General features: G+C 39.1%; 1 protein-coding gene and 1 long non-coding RNA gene across 2 annotated transcripts in view; both read right to left on the minus strand.

Moving 5' to 3' along the window:
• Positions 1–17,534, minus strand: part of LOC109933983 (calmodulin-binding transcription activator 1-like) — a 1,079,584-nt gene that overhangs the window by 832,970 nt on the left and 229,080 nt on the right. The gene's annotated exons all lie outside the window — the stretch shown is intronic.
• Positions 15,546–16,994, minus strand: LOC125486679. The gene is made up of 3 exons (XR_007265325.1): positions 16,930–16,994; positions 16,745–16,819; positions 15,546–15,671 (listed from the first exon to the last, which is right to left on the minus strand). It is a non-coding gene; the product is annotated as an uncharacterized LOC125486679 (long non-coding RNA).

The raw sequence follows: 17,534 nt of genomic DNA on the forward strand, positions 1-17,534 counted from the left end.
GTTATTTTAGATTGTGGACTGAAATGGGAAAGGGACTGGTTTAAAAGTCAAGAATTGGTGCATGTTTTAAAAACAAGTTACCAGACACCCATTCTAAATGCTGTTCACACAGCTATTAGTTCAAGCAGGAGAAAACTCTAACTACAGACCGGCTGGAGCCAGGCAACTGTGAACAAAAGACGATTTGGCCAGCAACAAATAACTGTTTGGAGTGTGAAATGGTGACCACTTAGTTATTGAAGGCAAAGGCCTCCTGCCTGCCAACAATTGAGAGATTAGTTCCCATTTAGCTAAACAGCTGGAGATGTGAATATTTGTGGTGAAAGGCATCGGATCTCTGGAAGGGAAGGAGCTGTTTTTGCTCTACAGCTAAAAGCATCTCAAGGCTGAACGTAGCCAGTTTATTCAGTCTTATCAGATGCTGTAAACTGACTTTTATGTAAAAAGTCAAGACCTTTATAAGTGCGAACCAGTCACACTGTGTCATCTGCAAACAAGTGAAAGTACCTGAAGAAGGAAACTTACTTAAGGTTGAAGAAGCAAGGATGAACAGGGCTCTAGAGGGCTACAAAGGTAGCCAGGAAGGAACTGAAGAATAGACTTAACAAAGCTAGAAGGGTGTATGAAAAAGCCTTGGCAGGTAGGATTAAGGAAAACCCCAAGGCGTTCTATACTTATGTGAAGAACAAGAGGATGGCCAGAGTGAGGGTAGGGCCAATCAGGAATAGAGGAGGGAACTTGTGCGCGGAGTCAGTGGTGGTAGGGGAGGTCCTTAAATGAATACTTTGCTTCAGTGTTCACCAGTGAGAGGGAACTTGACTTTTGTGAGGACAGCGTGAAACAGGCTGATATGCTCGAACAGGTTGATGTTACGAAGGAGGATGTGCTGTAAATTTTGAAAAACATGAGGATAGATAGGTCCCCTGGGCCAGGCAGGATATACCCAAGTTTCCTACGGGAAGCAAGGGAAGAGATTGCTGTGCCTTTAGTGATAATCTTTGCCTCCTCGCTGTGCACTGGAGTCGTACCAGATGATTGGAGGGTGACAAACGTCATTCCATTGTTCAAGAAAGGGAATAGGGATAATACTGGGAATTACAGACCAGTCAGCTTTACTGTGATGGGCAAATTATTGGAGAGGATCCTGAGAGATAGTACTTATGATTATTTGGAAAGGCATAGTTTCATTAGAAATAGACAGCATGGCTTTGAGGGGTCACACCTCACAAGCCTTATTGAATTCTTTGAGGGTGTGATAAAACACATTGAAGGTCAAGCAGTGGACGTGGTGTATATGAATTTTAGCAAGGCATTTGATAAGGTTCCCCATGGTAGGCTCATTCAGAAAGTAAGGAGGCATAGGATTCAGGGAAATTTGGCTATCTGGATTCAGAATTGTCTGTCCAATAGAAGACAGAGAGGGTGGTAGTAGATGCAAAGTATTCAGCCTGGAACTCGGTGACCAGTGATGTTCCACAGGAATCTGTTTTGGGACCTCTGTTCTTTGTGATCTTTATAAATGGTTTGAATGAAGAAGTGGAAGGGTGGGTTAATAAGTTTGCCAATGACACAAAGGTTGGTGGAGGTGTGGATTGTGTGCAGGGCTGTTGTAGGTTGCAACGGGACATTGACAGGATGCAGAGCTGGGCAAAGAAGTGACAGATGGAATTCAACCCAGAAAAGTGTGAAGTGATTCATTTTGGAAGGTCGAATTTGAATGCAGAATACAGGGTTATTGGCAGCATTCTTGGCAGTGTGGAGGAACAGATCTATCCACGTCCATAGATCCCTCAAAGTTGCTACCCAAGTTGATAGGGTTGTTAAAAAGGCGTATGGTGTGTTGGCTTTCATTGGCAGGAGAATTGAGTTTAAGAGCCGCGAGATTATGTTGCAGCTCTATAAAACCCTGGTTAGACCACACTTGGAATATTGTGCTCAGTCCTGGTCGCCTCATGAGAGGAAGGATGTGGAAGCTTGAGAGATGGTGCAGAGGAGATTTACCAGGATGCTGCCTGAAATGGAGGGCAGGTCTTATGAGGAAAGGTTGAGTGAGCTAGGACTTTTTTCATTGGAGCGAAGAAGGATGAGAGGTGACTTGATAGAGATGTACAAGATGATGAGAGGCATAGATAGAGTGGCTAGCCAGAGACTTTTTCCCAGGGTGGAAACGATTATTACGAGGGGACATAATTTTAAGGTGATTGGAGGGAGGTATAGGGGAGATGTCAGAAGTAGGTTCTTTACACAGAGAGTGGTGGGTGCGTGGAATGCGCTGCCGGCAGTGGCAGTGGAATCAGATACATTAGGGACATTCAAGCGACTCTTGGATAGGCACATGGATGATAGTAAAATGTAGGGTACGCAGAGTAGTTTGAGTAGGATGATAGGTCGGCATAACATCATGGGCCAAAGGGTCTGTAGTGTGCTATACTGTACTATGTTCTAAGTGGCATTCTGATCCCCAAAAGGATAATCTTAGCAAATCCTGTGGACACGGTCCATTAGATTGCCTTCCCTGTCTTTTCTTCTGCCCGTGAGTGAGGATGAGGGGGAGGGGATCAGGGGGTGTGTGTGTGTGTGTGTGTGTGTGTGTATCCACGTGCATGCGTGGGTGTGCCTGCATCTAGAGTTTTAACTAATAGAGTTACATGCTGATGGTTCATAATTGTTTACCTTTGGCTAGAGTCTATTTATTTATAATAAGTAGTCATTCTTGTGAGGTACAGAAACCTGGTCCATGCTTTCTGTCAAGCTGATTCTAAGAAACAGGTAATTCGAGGAATGCTATGTACTTTTTAAAAATCTTCAATTTTTGTGGCAACTCTGCAAATAGCGTGTCTTCATTTCCAGGGCTTTACCAAGCGAGGCATAACAAAAATTATGCAATATCCACTTGGTTTATTAATCACATACATATGGTCTGGCCTACATACTTGTCCAGATAAACAACATTGTAGTTAACTCAAATGCACTCTACGTTTCGTAAAACAGCTACAGGTAAGCAGTGGGCATTTAAATACACAGACTAAAGCAGGAAATTAAGGCAATTGGAATTGCTCACACAATTTTAAAAAAAAACTGTATCCCTGGAATTCTCTCCCACCACCTTTTCACCTCATGTACTGTGCCTTACTTCAACATTATTTTGAAAATCTATTTGTTTCATTATGCCTTTAGATCCTGCACATCAAACTTCTTCACTTTTAAACGGTTTCTGCAGAGTCACACATTAAAGTAAATTATTACATTTGCTTTAACAGTTTTATAATTTTCACTAAACAGAATGAAGATAAATTTGCAAGCCATGCTTAGAACAAACAGCCCCATTCTGCTTCCACCTCTGTCCTTCAAACCAAATATTTCACTGGTCATTAAGCACTTTAAATATAAAGACATATTTAAATAGTACCTTAACATGTATGTCTTTCTACATCTCCTCAAATCTGAAGCATTACAGGGAAAACACTATTTCATTTGAACTGTAAAACTACAATAGGTCTTATGTCAGGGGGCAACATTGTTAGTAACAATTTTCAATGACATCATTCTCTATAGACTTCCCCAATAATGTCAATGCCTAAGGACTATAGATTGGCTAATCTCGCAAGATAAAAGGTTCCCTTGCCTAAATAAAATGACATCGTACATAGCAGAGTGCTGGAACATTGCTAATCATAGCCACTTATCACTGGCATCATATAAAACAGTAGTCCTATTTAAAATTACAGGTTGTATTTTAATAATGTGTATGAAGCCTGCTGTAAAACACACTTGCACAAGAGGTAATAAAATAAAAAAAACTGGCATTTGTTATTGTTTTGCAGGATGGAACCATTCTGTTGGGTGCAAGTTCATTTATTTAATGACAATACTCTTTTTCTCTCCCTCCTTCCCGATAAGCAAATGGTCTTAAAATGAAATGTGCTTTTAACAGTCTTAGTAGCAAAGCTGGGGAAAGAGATTGGGTACAAGGACGTGATGCGGCATAAAAATTAGACAACTTGCATTGATTCTCATTTGCTGCGGATGTCTATTTGTGCCTGGTTTCATCAGCTGGAAGAATGAAAATTTCAGAGTTTAAAACAAACCTCTTCAGTAGGGATAAATGAAACCCAAATGCATATTTTCCAGCTTTGCTATTTTGAATTCAAGCAGGTATTTTCTAGGTATTTCCAGAATAATTTGCTTATTGGATACTTGCTATTTGATAAACGAAGAAAACAACACTTTTTGCCTTCCTCCAGACATCTTATCCCTTTCCTCATCTTCATTCCTCCCTTCACTGATAACTGCATACTTTCATCTTAAGCAGGCACTTAACATCTTTTGTTTTATTCCAATTTTCTGCCCTCTCCCCACAGTACAAGTTAATGGGATTTTGTTCCTTGATACCCCTCTCAAATTGCTATTCTTCATTGTGAGCCTAGATATGGAAGAGAAGTTTCAAATCTTACAAAAAAGTACAGGGAAGAACACAATGCATCAAGCATGGCGATAGTAAGGACGCAGATCTCATTTAATACCACAGGCCCTCTCGTCCTGGACTTTCCCATAAAGAGAAATACCTGTCAAGCATCTTAAGAATCTTCTATATTTCAACGAGATCATCTCTCATTCTTCTAAACTCCAGTGAGTAGAGTCCCAACCTGTTTAGCCTTTGCTCATAAGACAAACCCTCATATCAAGGATCATCTCAGGGAACCTTCTCTGAACTGCCTCCAATAAAATGATATCTTTCCTTAAATAAGGGAACAAAAGCTGTTCACAGTGCTGCAGATGTGGTCTCATTAGCACCTTGTACACTTGTAGCAAGACTTCCCTGCACTTATACTTCAACCCCTTTGAAATAAGGGCCAACATTCCATTCACCTTCCTGATTACCTGCTGCACATGTGAGCTAGCTTTCTGTATTTCATGCTCAAGTCCCCCCAAGTCCATTTGCGTTGCAGCTTTCTTCACTTTTTCTCATTTAAATATTATTCTGTTCTTTTGATCTCCCTTCCAAAATGAACAACATTATGCATGTGTAAAATAAGCACCTAAAGTTTAATAATACAGACATCAAGGGAGCACATTTGCGACTGCCTGAGGTCAACTTTCTGTGCAAAGCTGGGGCATTATGTACTCTCTGCTTTAATTTTTTTTTAAAAATCAAATTAGATTACGTATGATCATGATGCATAGTGCATCAGTTTCTTCAGACACTGATCAGCCAAACCTGCTATTTTTAAAAGTTATTGAATGGGTGCCTCCAGTAATCAGGTTCAATTTTTTGTTAAAATTAAGTTTATTGCAGAACAGGAATGCTCAATATTTATGCTGTGGACCTTGGACGACAACTCACTCCCCCAAAAATTGTTTTCCCCATATGTGCCCCATTCTACCAGCTCATGGAGTACCTCAACTGGTTGATTTTGCTGCTTCCTTACCACACCCCCTCCAGTGAACAACACGGATCTAAAATTTCTCTACCACTGTTACCTCAAAGATATGGTGGTCTAATTTGTTGTCATCCTGTCACAAACACATTAGGCAGGTCCACTAACATTGTACTTCAATTTGGTCACAATCTAATTTCAAGATCAGGGCTATGTACAAACGTACTTGATGACCCAAGCTGCAGTACATACCTGCTAATAGCGATCATACATACTTTGGAAAATACACCAATATGCTGAAGTTAGGTAGCCATTTCACATTATTCAGTAGGAAAAAATATGGGGCAATGAAATCAGGAAGTGTCATCACTTTGGCTCTTGAAAGGGTAGGACATTTGCTGACACCGTTATCCCCTCCAGACTTAGCTCAAAACTGCATGACCTTAGTCTTGGCTCTGTACCCTGCAACGGGATCCTCAGCTTTCTGACCCATAGGTCAGAATCAGTGAGAATAGATAACTGCACCTCCTCCACAATAACACTCAACACTGGAGACTCCCAAGGATGCATCCTCAGCCCCCTACTGTACTCACTTTGCACCAATGACTGTGTTGCCAAATTCCGAACAAACCCATCTACAAGTATGCTGATGACACCACCGTAGTGGGATGGATATCTAACGATGACAAGTCAAAATACAGAAGGGAGACAGATGGCTTGGTGACATGGTGCAATGAAAATAATGTCTCTCAATGTCAGCAAAACTAAAGAACTGATCATTGACTTCAGAAAGACAGGAGGAGAACACGCCCTCAGCTACATCAATGGAACTGCGGTTGAGAGAGTGAACAGTATCAACTTCCTCGGAGTGACGATAACCGACGACCTGTCCTGGACTTCCCACGTAAATGCGACAGTCAAGGAGGTGCAACAATGTCTTTTCTTCCTCAGGCAGCTCAGGAAGTTTGGCATGTCCATGAGGTCCCTCACCAACTTCTACAGATGACCACTGAAAGCATACTGTCTGGGTGCATAATGGCCTGGTATGGCAACTACTCTGCCCAAGATCATAACAAACTACAGAAGGTGGTGTGCACAGCCCAGACCATCACGGAAGCCAACCTTCCATCCATGGACTCTATTTACACAGCTCGCTGCTGTGGAAAGACAGTCAACATCAAAGGCCCACTGCACCCTGGTAATGCTCTCCTACAACCTCTTCCGTCAGGTAAAAGATACAGAAGCCTGAACACGCAGAGGTGCAGGTTCACGAACAGCTTCTTCCTGGCCATTATCAGATTGTTAAATGGATTCTAGCCTCAAATAATGTCACCTCTAATGTAACCTATATGCCTCTGAGTCTTTTTGATCTGTACATCCTTTGCTTGCTGTAATCTGCCTTTACTGCTCGTAAACAGAGCTTTTCACTGTATTTCAGTACACGTGACAATAAAATCACTCAATCAATATCCCAGAGGGAAAAATCAGTGAAAGAAAAAAAAACAAACATTCTTCAAAACAAATGTTAAGGTTCATTTTGAAGGATACAAGTTAGGCTATTGCGTTTCATTCAACAGTTTTACTGGGTCTTCATCTGGGATAATGACAGCAAGAATAAGCCAAACAGTTGAGATGCAAACATCAGCTACAGGCAGTGTAGTTCATATGCTTCAAATTGATTAAAGGTGTTTTTGCCTCAGATGGTAAAGCTCTTCCGTCTTTTTCTTGTCCAGATGTAAAAGTGATTCATTAAAACACCCCCCAAGATTCAACTCTAACTTTTACAAAGTGGAGAGACCATTTTCATCCAATTGGAGGCTGTTAATTAAAAGGTTAATTTCTGCCAAATGATCAGTTGGCAAGAGATTAGCTCTAAATGATCAAACAAAATAGTCAGGATGACTTTGCTCCAAAAGCAAGTTGCTGTGACATAGAATGCCCACAAGCAGCACCAGGGGAAGCAGAATTCCTAAAAGTTCAAGGGGATAATTTAGACTGCTTTTAGAAAAGGATAAGTAATGGGACTCTTTCACAATGGGCCAAAAGGCCACCTTCTGTTTTATAAAATTTCTACAATTCCATTGTGTATTACATCTACCATGGGGTAATTTATTTATTCAAAATATATTTACCGATATTATCAAATAAAATGTACTTGGAAGTCTGTTCTACGAGAAAAATACTAGTAAATCTCAAAAACAAACTACTAAACAAAATGAATCTCTGCAGGAGTTTAAAATTATGTTGCTATTCTTTACGTATTTATCATAATCAAATTTAGGGCCTTAAAAGCCTTTCATAAAATTGAATTCTGCAAACTGCATCTTCAGAGCTGAACACCAGCTTGGCCCTCCTCATTTTGTATTAACTCTGCATGCATTGCACACTGCTTACCTGGTACACAGCATCACAAACTTGACCAAATGCTTCTAAGAGGTTTAGACACAGCCTAATCTGACCTTCTGATCTTAGTTTGCTTTGGTTGGCAAAGTTCTAACTCACTTAAACCTAAGCAGAAGATAATGGGGGTGCAGTGAGTCTGCACATGATCCTACAGAATGTTGATTCGGGGTTCAGTTGCCGAATGACACAAAAATATTTCCAATTACTGATGTATAATTTAAGATACATCCTAACTGGAGGCAAGTAGCAGTACTGTGGAAACAGAAATCAAAGTTTGGATAGTGAGGGGAGCAGGGAGTCAATTTAGTACCATTTACTGATAATCTGGGATCCAGGAACAAACCATTACTTTCAAAATATAATAAGAGAACAGGAGACCCAAGGAGAGGGTTAAAAACGGCATAGTGTGTGCAGTAGCCAAGGTGAAAAATCAAATCATCAGTATGGGGAGACAACCAAGAGCATCTTATTTGAAATATTTTTGGAAGCAATTTTCTACTGAAGATGATGTTTTCCCTTCCGTGATCCATATCGTGACCTAATGTATTGCAAACACAGAACACTGATAAGTCGCACAGTTCTGCGCGACACTATAATGAACCAGACATTCAAATCATCTAAAAATAATACAGCTCTGTTTCAAGCTAATTTCTCCTTTATCTGTACAGATATACTTCAATCACTCATGTTTTGGCTGAAAGCAGAATATCTTCCTTCAAACAGAATTTGCAAAAGCAAGTTAGAAAGGTCACTGAAATTTAAATCCTAAAAGGTTAAAAATAAATTAAAACACAATCTTAAAATCTGGAAATGATATTCGAACGAGGAGTGGTTTGATGAACCACAAAAAAGATGTCCCGAAATAAAGTGAACATATTAACGGACCTTAACCATTTAAAAAAAATAATGCCTGGGTTATGAATGCATAATCATGTCCCCAAATTTCAACCTAAAATTGAGATGCGTCAGCATGGGTTAGTTAAGGAGCACCCTCGGCTCAGAGCCTGTAGGTTGTGGGATTAAGCTCCACTCCCAAAGTGGGATGTAGGTTGATCCTGCCCACAATTTAGATTGCAGGAAGTAGTGTTGCATCATTGGAGGTGCTGGTTTCAACTGAAACATTAAACAGCATCCAGTCTATAAGTGGGTATTCAAGATGATATGGTACCACTGCTAGAGCAGAGTTCTCCCAGTATTATATTTATTATTAATGAAACATAACGTATGATGTCAAATAATACCAGTTTAAAAAATAGCACTATTACCAACGAAATAAGAGCTACAATGTCGCATAGATCAGGAGATACTGCTACAAACTCCTCTTAAAAAAATGCTCACTGAATTTTAAATGACTTCCAGTAATGCTACCTTCTGAGCGTATTAACTGACAAAATGCATTATTTATACCAGACATATGGTGCAGGGAACTGTGGAAATATTTCTATTTCACTTCAGTTCTCATGAGTTTACAAATATGCAACTGTCACAGTAGGGTAAAAAGAAACGTACCGAGAAGCCCATGATTAACACCTCGTGAGTGGGTTATACATTGAAAAGCTTCAGAATCAAGACTACCCTTGAAGCACTTCAAGAAACAATAATGTTTATTTTGGCAGTAATCCATTTCAAATATTGTAATGGGTGCCAAATATAATCTAATTTGTACCATCACCCTAGTTTAGGTTATTGGCATTTTGTTGAAATGTACTTCCTTCCTTTCATTTTCTAACCTGTTCTATCTTTTCCTTCTTAGTTTCTCCGTGATCTTTCCGTTTGCTGTAGTCACCACTTTTCAAACTCTTGAAACAGCAAAAAGGAGGTGGCAACACAAAATATCATAAACTCATACTACATTATTATAGATATTTTACAATCCTAATAGATATTTTTCTAAATGCATTTCTGCAAGTTTTCTCATTGTAAAGCATTAGTAAAAGCTTGCGCATGAAGTAAAACTGAAGAATTTAAATTAGACATAACACAGTGTGGAGCTGGAGGAACACAGCAGGCCAGGCAGCATCAGAGGAGCAGGAAAGCTGACATTTCGGGTCAGGACCCTTCTTCAGAAAAAAAAAAAATCCAGCACTTTCAGTTCTTACAATCTCAGAATTTAAATTAGCCTATGTTTCTTAGGCTGACACTGTCCTTCTTAAATGGGAAAAGTTTGCTTTGCACTCCATGAATTATGCACAAAGGTGACTGCAATGCAATTTCAATTACACTTGCTACTGTTTTCAAAACAGACTATTTAAAACTCAGAATTTACAAGGCAACTTTGAGCTACTTTAGTGCAAGTGGGATCCTGGAATTAATCAAGCTCAATCTGCCTTCACTCAAGGCTTTAGTAAAGGTATGGTTCAAGTCTTTTTTCCTTCCCGACTACATATCAACAGTAAAACAGCACTGGAAATTGAGAAGGAGATTTCAGAGTTCAATTGCTAGTGAAATTTTCCAACCACACTATTATATATGCAAGGCTACAAAATAGTCACCAATCCATTTCAGGAGGTAACTATTCCAGTAATACAAACAGAAAATGTTGGAGAACCTCAGCAGAGGGCATCTGTGGCGAGAAAGAGAGAGTTAATATTTCAAGTCTGATATGGCTTCTTCAGAACTACTCCAGTATGATGGGGTGTTGAAGCACACAATCTAGGATGCTTCTAACCATAATCCCTAACCAAACTGATTTAGCCAATCAGTACACTTTATGTTTGGTGTGGAAGTGGCTGGGGCTCGGAATAGACAGATCAGAGAGTGAAAGAAACTTCACTTCTAATGAAGTCACCGTGGAGATTAAATCAACAAAGCAAATAGAACACAGAACCATAAATCTACGTGATGCAAGTCTGAGACTGAAGTTACATAATGCTTCAGTTATACATATAATACTTCAACCTATTCACTGATACATACCCACACCCTCGAGACAATGAAGTAGCACCAGGCAGTTCATTTACAATGCAAAAATGGATTTGAATGAAAGAAAAAACAATTCTTGTTTGCCATTATGCTGTATAGGTATAGAACACAGAAACTCGAACAAGCGTGACGATACTGTGGCTTTAAGAGGTGAGTTTTGTCCTGGTTTCTTTTAGAAAGAGATTGGGGTAACAAGCAGTCTGTGAGAAGATAAACAAAATTGTGAGGCCTTTGTATTTTTTTAAAACTTGGAACAATAGAGCATGAGTGGGTGGAGATACACACAGACCTAGGATTTTCCAGATTTTGCTTTCGTTAGGTAGAGGGTGTGTACTGAGATTGAAGGAGGAAAAGACCTCTCTCTCACTGAAGACCTGCTGCATGTATTTCTTTCTTGCCTAATGTGTAATCCTATCTGTTTTTCTGAATTTGTCTTTTAACAAGGGCGTTGTTTGAGAATCTTACTATATTGGAAAACTTACTCAGTAATAGTTACTGCAATCACTATAATCACCATCCCTTTTGTATTGCTAGGTTAATATCCTGGTACTTTCTTCCTGACAGCATGGTGGGTGTACCTGCATCAAAGGTACTACAACACTTCAATGGTGTTAACTCATCACTATTTCCCCATGAGCAATTAGAGATGGGCTATAAATGCTAACCTTCTACACCTTAAATAACATTAGAAAAATGTGTTAGAGGGCTCTTAGACAGCTAAGGTTATTCCGATACTTAAAAAAGGGGAACAGAACATGGCCAGAGGATTATAAGCCAGTCAGGTCAATAGAGGTAATAAGAAGAATAATGGAATCCAGGATAAAGCAAAGAATAGAAGAACGGTGAGAAATTTAAAAAAAAAAGTATAAATGTCAAAAGGGATCAACTTTATGGAATTTTTCTGGGGAGGCATCATCAATGAGGGTAGATAATGGTAATGCAGTAGATGCAATTTTACTGGATTTTCATAAGCTCTTCTATAATGTAGCCAGGTTGGAGACAAGTGACAGAATGTATTATCAGCTAGCTTCAAGACAGGAAGCAGAGACAAAGTAAGGGTAGTTATACACAGCGGCAGAGTGGAAAGTAGTGTTCCACAAGAATTAGTGCTGGTATCACTTTTATTCACAACTTACAAAGAATTATACTTTGTATTTAAACATAATTTCTAAATTTGTAGGTGCCACTAAAACATTTATAGTTAGCCGCCCATGCAAATCGGACTGTCCTCCCAATGTGTTTGGACAGGGTATAGCAAATTACAAGGTGCAATCAGCAATATAATTTGGATCTGGTAGCCATACATATTGTTGGCTGAACAACACTTTACGCAGACAGCATGCTAATATTGAGGCCCATAGTACACTGACAATCTTTCTAACCTTGAAAATCATATTCAACTTTTACCTTCGCTTAGTATTCAATGGTAATTGGATTTAATCATTTCAGTTCGTACTTTTTCTTCTTACATGAAATTCCATTCTTAACCAGATATTTATGTAGTTCTTCTTTGGCATGGTTAATCATCACAGCATTAGCCATTTCACTCGTTCTTTATAACCCTAATTCAGTGAGTAAAATTGTTTCTTCAAATATCAAGTCTCACTTGAAACTCATTCATTTTATATTCAACTCCTATAATTCTGCATTCACAATCCTAGTCAAATACATTGCTTGGATCCATCATCATGTCTCTAAGCACTTTAATACCTCAACCAAATCTCCCTTCAATCTTCACTTCTTTACTGAAAACTAATCAAATGGTGAAAGCCCATTTTAATAACTCCAAGCACCAAGTTCCCAAATCATGCTTGTCCCTCTTTTCTGAACTACATCCAATGCTCTTTGAACACTTCAGCATTGCAAAAAATCCTGCCATTAGGTTTTATATGTCTTGTGAAGAAATTACAGCAGCTTTTCACTTAATTATTGATAAGAGAAATTACATCCCCAATTCTCCCCCTCCCAGGTTTCTACTTCCTGTCCTGAAGCAAGTAGCATTAACGGGATATCATTAACTAATCCACAAATAAGACAAATATGCATTTATACAGGGTTTTATGGCATCTTTCCAGACCATCCCAAATAATTCTTGCACAATAGCTTAATCTGTAATTACAACACAAACAAGTCAGTCATTTGCTACAAAACTTTGAGATAGCTTTGTTTTCAGCCAGGACTCTAGAAGAACATCATGATTTTTCAATAAAACCATGTGATCTTTACCATCCATTGAAGAAGTCCAATGTCTCCACTTAATGTCTTATGTAAATGACAGCACTAAAAATGGGCTTGCCTAACAGCCTAGATGATGTACTCATGAGCTTGTCATACCAAATGGACGGCTTCCATAACAACTTTCGTGTATTTACAATCTCAGAGAAACAGACCTCTCTCAAAAGGTTCAATTTCAAACCAAGGACAAAAAAAGGGGCTCTCTTTCTACAGCATACCTTCTTCCTTGCAAAGTATCAAGAAACAAAACACAGTAAACTCACGCAAAGAAAGAACTTGAAATTATTTTGGACCTTTCATGATCTTGGATGTCTCAAAAGCTCTTTGTAGTTGAAGAACTTATTTTGGCATATAGCTACTGTTAAAGTCTGGAAAACATGGCATTAATTTGCACAAAACAAGGTACCAAAAATATCCATGTGATAATGATCAGAGAGTGTGTTTAGTGATGTTGGTTGAGGGAGAAATCTTGGCCTGCACAAAACTTCTTCCAATCACAATATTACTTTAGACCTGACCAAATTCTCCAGCCAAATGCAATCCCTAAATTGCTGCTGCAAATTTTTCTTTTTGTTTAATATTTCAATTATTTGCAACTGTTCTTCTCTCCTGACAATACCAATCCTGATTTTAAAAGAATACAGCGAGTAATGAAGACACCATCTATTATTACCCTGCCCTGGGCTGCAAGGGACAACTGGCACTGAAGCACTGGAACAACTAAAGCAGTGAAGCCTGTTTCTTTGTTCATGGTGTTCATTTTGCTTTCCAGCAACAGTTGCTGGATAATGCAGAAGAATAGGAACTCTACCTGATTTTTCTCCTCTCCAAGCCAGGGGCTTAAGGAGCTATTTTATTCCATTTGTTATCCTTAAGCAGTCCCTATACACATCAAAATGCCACTGAAGTATGACTTTTTTTGGCTCTTTTTTTGATATAAATCCTCTCACAGGTTGACAGTTTTCATTACATAAAGATCCTATAGTGAAAAATATTAAGGTCTAACCTTTCTGGTCAAGGAAGGAATTTAAAACTATCTTAAATGATGCTTGCCCACTAGGTATTAATAATCTATTGCGAACCAGATGATGGACACATTTATTATTCTCACAAATAAACTCCAAAATTTTCCATTATATTTTGTTGGAAGATGAAAGGTCAGATGCTTATTTCAATTGAAAAGCATAAAGCTTGAACTTGCTGTTTCCTTTCATTTCTCCGACGATCCAAATTTGTTCATTTCCCATCTTTCAACCATCCCCTTTCCCAAAATTTTACAAACACAAAAGAAGTAGGAGCAAAAGTAGGACATATGGATCCTTGAACCTGCTGCCCCATTCAAAAATAGCCTGGCTGACTAAGATCACAAATCTACCTTTCTGCATCCCCAAGTACTCAAAAGTCTGTCAACCTCAGTCTTGAGCATCAACAGTCCTCAGAAGCAGACAGTTTCATTTGCATTTTGGTAAAACAAACAGCAGCAGGACTTATACAATTAATGGTACAGTATTGGATACTTTGTGAAACAGAGACACCTCAGGATTCCAGTGCATAATTCTTGGAAATTTGCATCACAGGTAGACAGGATGGTTAAAGCAGCATTTGGCATGCTTGCCTTCATTGCTCAGACCTTTGAGTATAGGAGTTGTGACATCATGTTGAGGTTGTACAGGACGTTGGCGAGACCTCTTCTGGAATACTGTGCGCCGTTCCAGTTGCCCTGCTATAGAAAAGATATCATTAACTTGGACAGGGTACAGCGAAGATTTACCAGGAATGGAGGGTTTGAGTTATAAAGATAGGCTGGGACGTAAAGATAGGCATGTCAGTTGCAGATAGAACTTAAACCTGAAAAGTAACTTTAGAAGAAGTAACAAGACAAGGGAATACTTATGAATGGCAGGGCACAAGGAATCACAAAGGAAGAGAGGGATCTTGGGATGCTTGTCCACATATCCCTGAAGGCGACAAAACAGGTTAATACGGTAGTTAAGGCAGCATATGGGACACGACTTTATCAGTCATGGCATAGATAATAAGAACAAGTAGGTGATGAGCAGCTATACAAAACTTTGAATGAGGCCACAGTTGGAGTACTGTGTGCAGCTTTGGTTACTGCGCTATGGGAAGGATGTGACTGCAATGGCAGGAATGCAGAGGAGAATCACCACAATGTTGCCTGGAATGCAAGGGAGCATAGTTTTAAGGTGTAAGGTCGGAGGTTTAGAGGGGAGTTGAGGAAAACATTTTTTTTACCCGGATGGTGATGGGAATCTGGAATGCACTGCCTGGGAGGGTAGTTGAGGCAGGAAACCTCACAACCTTTAAGTTCTTGGCTGATCACTTTAAATGTCATAACATTTTGGAAAGCAGGACCAGCATTAATTTAAAGCAGTTTTTAATTAATGCAGGTGTGATGGGCTGAAGGGCCTCTTCTGTAGTGTGTGATTCTATGATTCAGTGGGCAAACCTAACAGTTCTCAACACAGAAGGCTGTAAATTTAAAATTGTGGATTTTGGACTATATGATTATCAATTTATTTACATGCCTATGAACATACTATATTCACTGATTGTAATGTAATGAAAATGTTCTTCACCTCACACTGTGTTTTAAATCCTACAGCTCACTGCTTGCCACAAAATGTTTTTGGTAAAACTTCTAAATCCAAACACTTGGCAAAGGTCTGGAGAAGTCCAATGTAGGAGGTCCTGGTCAGTCACATTCCAGATCTATAACACAACATTAGGCACTTACACAGCATAAAGTGACACACAAAAAAGGAGACTGAGTCAGAAAGGTAGTAGCAATTGTTTAAGGAAATCCAAAAAAGAAACCAAATTTCTGCAGTGGTATGTTGTTCCAAAACAGCAGCAAAAAGTACGTTATTAGGATGGGTGGAAAAATGCTTTATTTTGTATCTGAATAATATGACAACTGATATGAGGAAGTTTTGCATTAACATGTAAACAATAGAAACTAACACATTCCTATCTTGATACTTCCTCACCTAATGTCAACTTGGTTCAGATTTGCACGCCAAGCCCTCACCAGAAGTGGTGAGTAACCTACTTCTGTTTGAACATGTGGGAGGTAAAATAAAAGCAGCAATGGACAGATAAGAAGGCTTTCCACACAGTGAGTAGTTAGGATCTGGAATGTGCTGATTGCGTTGTGGAGACAATTGAATAAAACAAAAGTGTCAATTAATGGTAAAAGGTGGTGTAGTGATATTAGGTGAAATGCTCAAAGCATTGGCGCTGACGTGACAGGCTGAATGGCCTCATTCTGTGCTACAGCAATTTTGTGATTGAGTGTAAAATCATAAAACATGAACTATCAAAAAGGAAAGACTTAACATTCATTATGTCCGCACTTCTGAAATGGTGCTGGGTGCAGTCCTCTGTGAACATTTTCTTTTGGTGTTAATTACTTCACTATTCCATGTTTAAAGTGTGGGAATGTTTTGGGAAAACTGCTGGGTGAGGGGTTCCCTTCTCAAACAGTCATCCCTAATATTTCTTTTCATCTGAATATAGTTTAAAGATGACAAAAATGAAGTATTTGAGCACTGAGAAAGTCATTACCAGGTGCATTAAATGATAATGATCATGTTCCACTGGGAAATGCTGACAGCAATCACCAGCAACTTTCTGAAAGTTTAATTAAGCAGCTGTGCACTTTAATTGCTTTACTCAAAAGGAAAGCTGACTCAAAACAAGGGAAAAGAGCAGACATATTTGTTCGCCTTTAGACTTTTGAGGGTTTCCCCAATGGCCAAATAAGTATGAATTGCAACCACTACCCAATTACAAGATTCCAAATTTGATTCCACATCCATGTCAAGTAAGTGGACTTCAGCCAGGATGCCGTCAGCAGTCTGTTGGATAGGAAAGTGAAAATTAACCATAATTCTTATTCCAGATTGCTATCCAGCATTCCTAAGCTACATTTAGACAACCTGCCAAAATTCATAGGATTCAGACTTACGAGAAGAATGATGGCCACTTGGTGAGGATCAGAGGGATACTAAAACTTGTGGAACCATCACTGTCTTCAGTACTTAATAAAGAAAAATGCGAAGGTGTGAGAAGATATTCTTGAGATTCCTAATGGTTTTAACGTTAATATTGAAGGACATCGCAAATTTCTAATTACACAGAATACAAAACAAACCTCAAATATTTAAAAAAAGATACAAAATGAAAATGCTTTAACATTCCTCTAAGATTATATTTGCTGCTACTTAAATACTAAAACTAGTTTGTGATGTATGAATAAGCTTTCAACCTAGACATAGCACTATATTAGACAAACACTCAGTTCAAATTGAACCTTTTCTTTAGTGTTAGAGATAGTGAGAAAAAGGGACCCAACCTGAAACAACAGCGTTCCTGCTCCTCTGATGCTGCCTGGCCTGCTGTGTTCCTCCAGCTCCACACTGTGTTATCTCTTTTCTTTAGTGTTGTTGGTCAAAAACGGGTTGAGGACTGGCTGCAACTATCTCCTTTTGTAAATAGGACTGCAGGTCAGCTGAGAACAACGTGCCAGTCTGTTTTCATTCCTAGGTTGCCTATAGGGGTTGACCGAAGTTG

The sequence above is a fragment of the Rhincodon typus genome, chromosome 31 (assembly GCF_021869965.1).
Source record: "Rhincodon typus isolate 14 chromosome 31, sRhiTyp1.1, whole genome shotgun sequence".
NCBI lineage: Eukaryota > Metazoa > Chordata > Chondrichthyes > Orectolobiformes > Rhincodontidae > Rhincodon > Rhincodon typus.